This window comes from Papio anubis, chromosome 6 (assembly GCF_008728515.1).
Source record: "Papio anubis isolate 15944 chromosome 6, Panubis1.0, whole genome shotgun sequence".
NCBI classification, from domain to species: Eukaryota; Metazoa; Chordata; class Mammalia; order Primates; family Cercopithecidae; genus Papio; species Papio anubis.
In genome coordinates, this window is record NC_044981.1 from 89,735,305 (window position 1) to 89,745,400 (window position 10,096).

Here is a 10,096-nt window from a genome sequence, read left to right on the forward strand (position 1 = left end):
ATCTTTTCTTTTACAATGTTCATACATTTCTGATTTTTTGTCATTTGTTTTAAACATTGGTTTGGACCTCCGTACATCTTCTTAAATTTTTTGTCCTCTGTTTTATTTTTTTCTTTCTTTTTTAACATTTTTTTTTTGTAGTATGGCTTACAAAAAAAAAAAAAAAAAAGGAATTCACCTGCTTTAAATAAACAATTCGATGCTTTTTAGTAAAATTAGAAAATTGGGCAAACATTATCATTATTGAATTTTGAAACATTTCCCTTACCCTAAAAGATCTCTTGTGCCCATTTGCAGTTATTCACCATTCCATTTCCAGCTCTGACGACCAAAAATCACATGGTACAGTATTGCATAGTACTAAGTAACTCTTTTGCCAAACTTGCCATTTCTGTCTTTCATGAGAATGGCAGAAATGTTTCATTTTCAAGTGTGATTTGAACAATTAGTTTCTTATCAACTAAGTAAAATAAGTTTCTTTTTTCATGAATTTACTAAGATATTTTTATTTGCAATTTAATTTTAATTTTGTCAAATGGATTTTCTGACTCAATTTAGATGATACCATTTTTTCTCATTGAATCTAGGTAAGTTTATAAACAAATTTCTCATGTTGAACTATATTTGCATTTTCTTTTTGCCTCCATTTGCACATGAAGTATTATTTTTTCAGATATCTGTATTAATTATCCATTGCTGCATAACAAAGTCAATAGTCTATAAAAACAATAATCCTTTATTATTTCTCATGTTTTTTGTGAGTACAGAATTTGGCAGCACTTAAGTTCAGTAGTTCTGGCTCAGCAGCTCTCAAAGATGTTGACTAGAAATGTAGTCGTCTGAACTGTGGAGCTGGAGGATCATCTTCTAAGGAGGTTTATCACAGGCCTGGCAATTAAGGTTAGCAAATTGTTTACTCTCTTCATGAACCTTTGCACAGGACTTCTTGCATCTTCTTACTATATGAAAGATGACTTCCTCCCCAACCTGCAATGCAAGAAACCTGGGTGAAGACTGCAGTACATTTATGACCTCACCTTGGCAGTAACACACTGTAATTTCTTTCTTATTCTATTGGTCAAATAGGCAAGCCTCAACTGAATGAAGAAATTAACAAGGGCAAAAATAATATGAGATAAGCATCATTGAAATTAAGATTCACAGATCCTAATATATTCTTTTGCTATTGTTAATGCATAATTTTAACATTTATGATTCTGTGTTGCGTTGGTTCATACTTTTATTTTTTATGGGATGTTTCTTAAGATAGTGTTATATAAGCCTTACAAAATTATTTTGCTACATTCCTGAATTTTCAGTTTGCTAAAGCATATTTGTTACCTGACAAATTATATAAATACATCATGAGAACAGGTAATTTAAACCTATGTCTCTCAAACTTGGTGAGATCAAACAGAAGAAAACAGTGAGTGATAACAAAGATTAGTTGGAAAATATAATTATCAAGCTGCATAATTATGTATAGAAATCTGCATTTAACAGTTAGGAATTAAACATTGCATATTCTCAAAAAAGAACATGCATTGGTTGTCATATTAATTAATTAGCTGTATTTTATATAACTCTTACTGCAGACCAGAACATGTTCAGAAGTCTGTACACATTTTAGGTCATTTAATTCTCACAAATAACCCATACGTCTACTACACTTCTACTGTATTCATTTTACAGAATATATATCTGAAGAAGAGATGATTGAAAGGTAGACAACTATCAAGTGAACAGGATTAGTATTTAAATCTGCCATTTTGACTTCAGAATCTGGGTAGTTAGCCAAAGCTATATGACTTCTCAAATAGTGACTTTCAAGAAATAAATAAATACTTAATGAACTATCCAAAATAGTTTTTGAAAATATAATATAATCAAACACAATTTTTAAAGAGGTTAAAAAAATCTGAAATCTCCATTTATTTGAAAACTCTAAAGATACCCGTAAGCAATGTGCGGTTAAAAGAGAGATCATAGTGAAAATAAAAAATAATAATACTTGGAATTGAATGATAATAAAACTAAATATACACTTGTGAAATTGAAAAACATATATATTTGAGATAAATTTATACCCTTAAAACTTATATTAGAAAGTAAGAACATTGAAATTTAGTAAGTTAAAAGGCCATATTAAGAAGTTAGAAAATCATAAACAGACTAAATACAAAGAAGGATGATTAAATGACAAAAAAATTGGAATGAAATATCAATGAAGTAGAAAACCAATAAACAATACGGAAGATAAAAAAAATTGTGTGTTTTGGCTGTATTTATAAAGAGGAGAGAAATATAACAACCCACAATAGTGGATTTGAATGACACCTATCCTCAAGTAGATGTCTTGAGAAATGTTGATAGGTATATAATTTCATCATTACTTATGCATTGAAAACTGTTTTAAAAGGTTAAAGAATTTATTTGGGAGAATGTAGTTATATATAAAATCTTTAGAACACATTTTCTTGAAGTACTTTAGAAAATTATTCACTATTATTGTTTACCCGTAAATTGGTCTTGGAATGCTAGTATACAATTTTTTGTCATTCAATCTTTTTTCCTGGAAGCTTTGAAGATTTTTACCTTTGAAAAATAAGTTTTATTATTATAGGTCTCAGTATTGATTGTTCAGAGTTAATTTTCCAAAGTATCTGGTGAGCCCTTTCGATGTGTATATTCAGACTTTGTTGTATTTCTGAAGTGTTGTTTTGCACTATAGTTTTAACTATTATTTCTGTTTCATTGTTTTGTTTTTTATCAAAGATTCCAAAATAGCATGAATGTTATTTTTCTATGCAGGTGTTCCATATTCAAATTTATTTTTTGGCTTTTTAAATCTCTTCCTTACTTTATCTTAATTATCTAGATTGTTTTCCTATGTTTCTTCAATTCTCTTACTAAATTTTCATTTGAGTCTTCTCTCCCTTGAGCACAAAGTAACTCACTTTTATTTAGCTGAGTTAAATTTGTCGTCTTCCATTTCTTTCCTAAGTTCTCTTTTTTCCCCTAAAATTTCCATTCTGCTATTAAATCAATTTTTTAATATACCTTATAGGTTTAAAATATTTATTTGATTTCTGTTAAAATTATATTTATTTTCTAAGATTCATTTTCTTTTCATTAATTATGAATGTATTTTACTTTGATCATCATTTTAATATGTACATTAAAGTTCTTGCCTGACAATTCTATCATATGATTATTATCATGGCTGGCATCTGTTGATTGTCTTTTTCTTTGATAGTAGATGGCATTTTCCTGGATCTGCACATATCTAGTAATTTTAGGTTATATCTGGAGATAATGAAAACTGCACATTCTGTCATATTACTCTGAAGTATTTATTTTTATTTGTCTTTTGTAGAAAATTAACTGGTATGTGTTCAAACTGAAAACTCTGGTATGCTTTCAGTGAGTGGCTAACATTGTTTGAATGTGCCTGTTAATTCTTAGTTCAAAGGTCACTAAATAACTAGGATACACCTTAAAACCATATTTGTGCTCCTCCTCTCTGACTTTCTCCTTTTTGGCTCCTTTCTCCTTCTTTAGTAGCTTAAAATGTTCAGCCTCCCCTGTCCAGAAACATACTGAGCTTTCTATTACATTTTGATCTACCCCAAATCCTTATCTTGGTTGTTGCCGTCAGTGGAAAAAATAAGAAAAGAAGGAAAGAGAGAAAGGAAAGAAGGAAGGAAGGAAGGAAGGAAGGAAGGAAGGAAGGAAGGAAGGAAGGAAGGAAGGAAGGAAGGAAGGAAGGAAGGGAGGGAGGGAGGGAGGGATGGAGGGAGGGAGGAGTATTACTGCATACCTGGTTGTTCCCTCTAAGTTTTAACTTCCTTTAAAATCTGCCTTCATTTTGTTATTATATTATGTATTTGTTTTAACTTGAATTTACAGTTGGTATCAACAACATTTATTTATCAGTTTCATACTCTGTAATTACAGAAAAACACCTCTACGGACATTTTTTAAAGAAACTGTTTATTCTTTCTGTTCTTCTGAGCGGACAAATCTACGAATTTGCCATTACATTAACCAATCTATTTTATTTATTGCAATTTTCAGTTTGCTGTTACCCCCTCCAGTAACTTTTCCATTTCAGATATTTTATTTTACTTCAAAAATTTCTGTTAGGTTCCTTTTAGTAGTTTTTCTTTTTTTGCTGAGATTTCTTATCTTTTCACATATTTGGACTACCATTTTCTTTAAGTCCTTAAACATTTTTACTTAGCTGCATTAAAGTTTTTTCCAGCTACTTAAAATGAATACATCAATTTAAGTCTTTTTCTACTTTTTGCCCATATCTGTTGTTTATGAGATATATTTACCTACTTCGTTGCATGCCAAGTAATTATGGTTATGCAGTAGAGATTAAATATGGTCTATTATAGATAATCTAGATTTCTTACCCTCTTCTGAAGTGTGTTGATTTTTTTCCCAACAGGTAATAAAGTAGTTTTGGTTCTTTTTTCCATTTAGTTAAAAAATGTTTGCTTTTACTCTCTGTCCTTAGGAAAATCCCTTAGATTTTGGACATAGTCTTTACTCCAAAAATTGAGCCTCAGTGGAAAGCCTGAGGTGTTTACCAGCTGCCTATAACTTGGCAAGTCTCAAACTCACATTTCAGTTACTCCTCCATTGGATACCAGCTTAGGCCCCTGCTCAGAAGTTTCAGAATTGCAGCTGACTCATGCTTTCTGATAAGTCCTAACAAGTATCCCCAACATATACAAAATGCAAGACTCAGTCAATGTTTGGGATATACATTGTATGTAGATTTTAGAGTTCCCAATCTGTCAGATTCTTTCCCAGGATTTTTCCACCCAATCTCCAGCCACATTGACAATGTTGAAGCCAATGTTCTGCTTCTCAAAGAAGGAAGACTGTAGTTTTCTACTTGAGTTCTTGATATTTGTGCAATATTAAATGTGACACTAAAAGTGCCCTCAGAAGAAAAGTCTGTGAAAAAGAGTATTGCTCAAAGTAGTTTCTTTCTTACATGGGCCAAGTCCTTTCCAGTGTCTATCTCAATCTCCTTTTGGCCACTCTCCAGTATCTTTAGAAAGGTAATTTATTTTTGTTTCGTTTTCTTTTTTGGTTCTGTATTTTCTCAAGATTTTAATTTGTTATCTGTAGGATAGTTAATCTAATACAAGCTACTTTACCATTTCTGGAATAACAACCCTTTGTATTTTATTTTGTATTTATCAACATACTTCTGTAAAATAAATAAACACAAACATAAAGAGCAAAGAAGTATGATAATGTATTGCAATAAAACATATTAAAAATAATAGGACACATTAAAAAGTTGTTATTATAATTGTAGGTCCAAGAGAATTTGTCAATTGATTGGTTGTACATTTGTTTATCAGCTCGAGATCTTATTAATAGATATACTTTGCCCTTTACTTAGATGCTTTTCTGAGTAAACGTTAACCAGAACAATTTCATAACTTGATATTCTGTTGAAATATTCCTACTTCAATGTACCTTGAACTTCCTTTGCTTATAATTGGTTTCACCGACTTTTAGGATCTTAAAATTAGAAGGAACTGTTCCTACCACTTACGGCCCAATCTCCCATCCAGTGCAAGAAATCCTCCACAATCTCCTTAACAAACAATTATTCAAACTCAGATTGAATACTATCAATAATAGAGCATTCATTATTCTGCTTTCTCTCAGACACAGATGCAAACACAATCTTCTGTGAAAGACACACAGTGAAAAAGGACAGGTTCCTCCTTATCCAAATTCCTACATAGTTAACTATATTTGATAACTTAATTTCAATTCTTACCTAACCAATGTTTTCATCTAAAGGGGCCAAGACTCAGGCTAAACATGTTCTAAAAACTCCGGGAAGTCAAGCATGAGAAGAAGGTTTGAGGTTAAAAAAAAAATCCAATTTTTAATCTATTCTTAGTTAAATTTATGTCCAAAGCAGACTGTGAGCAGAGTAGAAAGTTTTGTTTTCTAAGTCAACATTTTTTTCTACTCCAGTTACTTGGAGCGAATTGAGCCTGGTTTGCTACTTCTGGAAGCTTCTCTCTGCAAGGATGTACTGACTTTGCTTTAGGCTGAAACAGACATTGAGGCACAGGTTTACAAATGGCACTAAAGACTTTATGTTTCTACAGCTCACAGAGTCAAATGCTTTCATTTAAAACTGAATACACTACCTTTCATTCTAGGATAATTTGTTACTATTTAAATAACCTAATACAAGAGTAGTTTATATGCATGCATTCCTTCTGTTACTTAAAAATAGGCTTATATACACAAATTTAAACTTCACATATTGACCGTAGATTTACATATATTATATGTATTTATAAACACTGACAAAAATGATTCAATATCAGTTTGTGGGCTTTTAAAGTACACTTTAGTCATGCAAATTTTTGATGACTGTTCTGCTCAAAGTTTTGTTCTCATAAAGCACATAATACAGTTGTAAGATGACTAGTTAGTGAGATTCAACTTTGCCACACATTTCACATGCATATGGGATATACAACATAACATAATTACAAATGCTGTGATAAATGTGGTGATTTATGGCATGTATATTAAAGCCAAATCTATCTCTCTCTATATATACACATGTATGATGTTATTTTAGGGTACCCCATAGACATGCAATTTAGAATCCATGTAGTTTGGGTATGCTCTTATTTATGTTCCTTTCTCTGTGAATTGAAACAGATCAAAGAACCATTGACAGTTCACAGGTTAAAACATCAAAGAAAGAGAAAGAAATGTTGTGTAAGGCTCTTTGGATCTTCTGTTCTAAGTGCATGTCTTTAAATAAAGCTGCCAAAGCTTAGAGAGTTGTTTAGGGGATATATTGTAACCTGATGAATGTTGGAAAAATAAAATGTCTTATTACTTTTTAGAGGTACTTTTCTTGACAATGCACAAAGGAAGTGGTCCTCCTCTGCTGTTTTAACAAAATAGAAGATTGTGAGATGATTAAATGACTAAAGACAAACTCTCCGGATCTGATGTTATCAGAACCCAATGAAAAATAGGGAGTTCACGAGCTTGGCAATTTGCTAAGAGAGTAAGCTGAAAAGTATTGTAAAAAGAGGCCACATAGAACTGTAGTTTCATGTGATATTTCAAACCGAACTGAGATATGTGGAAGCTAAGAAGGTATTTTAATAGCAAAAAGAAGTGTGTTAAATTTTCTTTTCTGCCAGAGCCAAGTGTATGTTTAGTAAATGAGATCCAGTTGCTACTTACATAGGAGGAAGTTAAGTTTTGGGTAATGTCCATCTATCCACTTAGGAGGTATAATACCAAGAGAAAATCATGAGGTATAAAATTATGATGAGGCAGACAACATCCATAAATATTGAGAAACAGATTCACAATAATTCATAAACAGAAAATGTAGAGCACGGAGAAGAAAGAAAAGTCCACTTTATTGGAAGCTACACAATAAATAATAATTTCTAACATTCCATAAACCTATACATTCTAGAGAGGAAACGTTGAAGAATAAATAAATGAGAGCCGGTTCTGGGAACAAGGAACTCTTTTAAATGGGTGAGCTTCCTGATTTATAGTTGAATTGGTGGCTGAATGCAGACTTGGAGAACTAGCATACTCAGTTAGTGTGTATTCTGGTTCCCCTAAAGTATAATCTTAGAATATTCTGAGAGTAAACTGAGATTTAGCAAATGCTCCCATCAGCAAAGACAGGGAGACACAGTGACAGAGTCAGAGAAACAGAGACAAATAAATGACAGGAGGTTGGGAAAGATCTTTGACAGGAATCTGGATGACAGGGTGCCAGGATAATTTTTCCATTGTTTTATCAGACTTTTTTTAATCTAATATGAAATAAAAGAGATATAAGAAAACTGAACTTTTGTCTATGAAGATTGTTTAAAGCAAAAGTTTCTGATTTTCAAAGTATATGTAGTGATCATAGAAAAACAACCTAGGGTTGACGATTGATTGTGTGAACCCCAAATATCTGAGACAGGTCTCGGTCTGTTTACAAAGTTTATTTTGCAGTTAAGGACATACCCATGATACAGCCTCAGGAGGCCCTGAAGACATGTTTCCAAGATAGTGGTGTACCACTTGCTTTTATACATTTTAGGGATGCATGTGACATCAAATAACATGTGTAAGATGTACATTGGTTTGGTCTAGTAAGGAGGGACAACTTGAAGTGGGGGCTTGCAGATTAGAAGTAGATAAGGAACAAAAGGTTGCATTATTTTGAGTCCTTGGTCAGTCTTCCACTGAATATACAATTTAGTCTTGTTCAGTGAATCTACATTTTAATTTATTTATTTTTGTTGAGATGGTGTCACCCATCTGTGTTGAGATGGTGTCGCCCACTCTGTCACCCAGGATGGAGTGCAGTGGCGTGTTCTCGGCTCACTGAAACCTCTGCCTCCCGGGTTCAAGTCATTCTCCTGCCTCAACCTCCTTAGTAGCTGAGATTACAGGCATACACCACCATGCCTGGCTAATTTTTGTATTTTTAGTAGAGACAGGGTTTCACCATGTTGGTCAGGCTGTTCTCAAACTCCTGACCTTGTGATCCTCCTGCCTCGGCCTCCCAAAGTTCTGGGATTACAGGTGTGAGCCACTGCCCTGTCTGTGAATCTGCATTTTTACATAAACAATAGGGCAGAGGAAGCAGTCAGATATGTATTTGTCTCAGGTGAGGCTCAGAGGGATGATTATGAGTTCTGTCTGTCTTTTGTCCACAAGGAATTTCCTGTGGGCAAATTGTGAGGGTGGTATATTGCTACTTAGCTTTGTAGCTATCTTACTTAGGAATGAAATGGCAGGCAGGTTTGCCCTAAGCAGTTCCCAGCTTGATTTTCCCATTTGGCTTAGTGATTTTGTGGTTTCAAGATTTACTCTCTTTTCACAATTGATAGATTGATAGATCGATCGGTAGAGAGAGAGAGGGAGGGAGGGACAGAGGGAGGAAGAGAGAGAGAGATTCATCAACACCTAGTGTCTTAATTCAGAAAATTTAAAAATAAAAAGAGAAGGATAGGAACTGAGAGAAAAGGATCAAGGGAAACTGAAAAGCCCTAACTTTGAATAATATCAGGTAGAATAGGCAAAATATAGCTCTTTCCTGCTTCTTCAGTTTTATCTCTTCCTACTCTGTTCTTTAGTCATACTTCATTTCAGTCCCTCAAAGGCAACAGTTTTTGAAGCCTCAGACACAGTAAACTTCATCTTACTGGATCACTTTTTCCCTCCACTCTTTTTATAACTACGACCTTAGATTTCTTACTCTGAGAAGTGACCTAAGAAATCTAAGTAGATATTTTTATCCTGTGCTCCATCACTACCACATCACTACCATGTTAGTTTTCATCATGGAACTTATCATTATTCTTATATAATTATCTATGATTTAAATATTTTGCATTATTCACCATAAAGCAAGCTCTAAGAAGGCAGGTGTTCTGTTTCTTTGGTTCACCATTGCTGATGATGGAAGTGCTGTAGTACCTAATACATGGTAGGTATTTATTGAGAAAAGAAAGAAAAAAACACTGATTGGTTTGCCAACTAATTTATGAGAAAAAAATAAAAGATATTTGTTTGCATGCCTGTTTTCTAATTTAAAAAGCACAGTAATAAAGTAATCTTGATAATTGAATGAGAACGATACAATTTTATTGATAAGTAATAATTGTACATATATATGAGATACGTTTGTTATAATGATGTATGTGTACAAGGTGTAGTGATCAAATCAGAGTAATTGGCATATCCATCACCCCAAACATTTATTGTTTATTTATATTAGAGACATTCCAAATGTTTTTTCAGTTATTTTGAAATATATAATAAATTATTGTTAACTATAGTGGCATTACAGTGCTAAAGAACATTAAAATGTAATCCTTCTATGTAACTGTATATTTGTGCCTATTGAACAGTCTTTCTTCATTTCTCCTAATCTCCCACTCTTTCTAACTTCTGATAACTACCAATTAAATCTCTATTTCTAATAAATAAACTTGTCTAACTCCCACATAAAAGCGAGAACATACAATATTTGTCTTTCTGTGCCCAGCTTATTTCA

General features: G+C 32.7%; 1 long non-coding RNA gene across 1 annotated transcript; it reads right to left on the reverse strand.

Annotated features, from left to right (window-relative positions):
* Positions 1-713: 713 nt before the first annotated feature.
* Positions 714-9,826, reverse strand: LOC110743130. The gene is made up of 2 exons (XR_002521658.2): positions 9,441-9,826; positions 714-987 (listed from the first exon to the last, which is right to left on the reverse strand). It is a non-coding gene; the product is annotated as an uncharacterized LOC110743130 (long non-coding RNA).
* Between the last annotated feature and the right edge of the window lie 270 nt (positions 9,827-10,096).